Source organism: Frankliniella occidentalis, unplaced genomic scaffold (genome assembly GCF_000697945.3).
Source record: "Frankliniella occidentalis isolate FOCC.00 unplaced genomic scaffold, Focc_3.1 Scaffold136, whole genome shotgun sequence".
NCBI lineage: Eukaryota > Metazoa > Arthropoda > Insecta > Thysanoptera > Thripidae > Frankliniella > Frankliniella occidentalis.
In genome coordinates, this window is record NW_026267263.1 from 6,656 (window position 1) to 8,386 (window position 1,731).

Consider the following 1,731-nt stretch of genomic DNA (forward strand, 5'->3'; position numbering starts at 1 on the left):
TAGACGAATTCATTACTTCCGCCAATGCTAGAATATCAACCAGAAGTAAATTGCGCTAAGAACTAAAGCGAAAACGAAAGATATCAATGCCTCTCCGAAGCTCTCGCCTTATTGTCCAAGCGCTCGGAGGGACAGGGGGCCGCGGGGCCCGATTCAGGAAAGCATTGCCTACCCTCCAGGCGTTTTCAGCGACAATCATCGACCCACGCCTAGATTGACACGGCGTCACTTCTTAGCTTGAAAAAGAGTTTATGAGCCTGGAGTCAAAAGGAGCCTAAACCCAAATTCCCCGTCACGACAGACGCCTTAGAGAGAAGCCGTGGCCTACCTCGCAGGCGTCCAAGCGACAACTCATGTCGCGGCGACCGCATACAGCTTAATCCGAACCAAAATTGTCGGCCCTCAGATCAACTCCCGGGCGGGGCAAATTTTTTCTTTGTCGCTTTTTGTCTCCCGTTAGGAATGACCGAGCTTAGTCCTCAGCCCCGTAGGAGCAAGCTGGTAGCCGAACGTGTCAAAGCGTGATCGTTGGCAGATCGTGCGCGTGGTCGCTAGTTCGGATCCCATCTGCGGTCATTTTTCCCTGCTCTGCTGGCCAAGGGTCTTCGGGCGTCGGTCACAGCCTAGATCAAGATGCCTCTGAAAGTGGTTCTCTGTATCGTTCCGTCGTGGCCAAGTCGGTAGCGTCCGGGCCCGGTACGAACCTGGTCACTGGTTCGAATCTCGGCCGAGTGATACTTTTCGCGCTCCGCTAGCCATGACTTTACAGCCGTGCAACACCTGATATGATGGGCCGGTACGCAAACAGTCGCTGGTTCGAATCTAGTCGCCGGAACCCTTTTCCTTCTGCCAGCCATATGTTTCGGGGTGAGAGGCACAGCGGAGATAAGCTTCACATATGCATAACCCCCATCATTGGCTCAGTTGATAGAGCGCGCGCTCGGGACGCGGATGGTTGTCGGTTCGAATACTGTCCGAGGTTCAGTTTTTTTCCTATTTAGCAGTTTGCGGCGGTGGGGCAAAGGGTTAAGACAAAAGACCAGCCGACATGGGGAAGTGGACTTGACCGCCTACTCAGCAGCCCCCTCCCCTCCCCCTGCCAAAAAAGCAACAAGAAAATGTTCGCCCCGACCAGGACTCGATCCCTGGGCTGAGGGTGTCTTGTGCACCAAGCCCAAGCGCGCTTGCCACTCGACTGTCGGCTCCACTTGCCAGTGAAAAGTTCAAACCTCGGTCACGTGCTTTACGAGTCATGGTCTCCCGGATTGCACGCGTTCAGGTCGGGTCAAGTCCACCTCCTCGACGCGCTGCAGCCCGGGTCGGCTCTTGGCCCGAGACACGGAAAATGGCCTCTAAAAGAGCCCCTTGGGCTCCCGGGGGTTAGGTTAGGTTCATTTTTGTTCCTTGTTCCGTGTTTTTGGCCAGAATCCGACCCGGGCTGCAGCGCGTCGAGGAGGTGGACTTAAGCCGACCTGCACGCGTGCAATACGGGAGACCGAGACCCGTGAAGCGCGGGACCGAGTTCTGACGTCTTTGTCCACAGAAGCAGGCGACAGCCGATTGGCGAGGGCGCTGGGGTGGGGTCCCGAGACCGTTGGCCCGGGGATCGAATCCTGTTGGGGGTGAACTTTTTTCGGGACGTGCTGAGTAGGTGGTGAAGTCGACCGCCTTACCTTGCTGCAGACCTAGTCGGATTCACACCGACGTTGTGCCAGGAGTGTCAATTTTCTT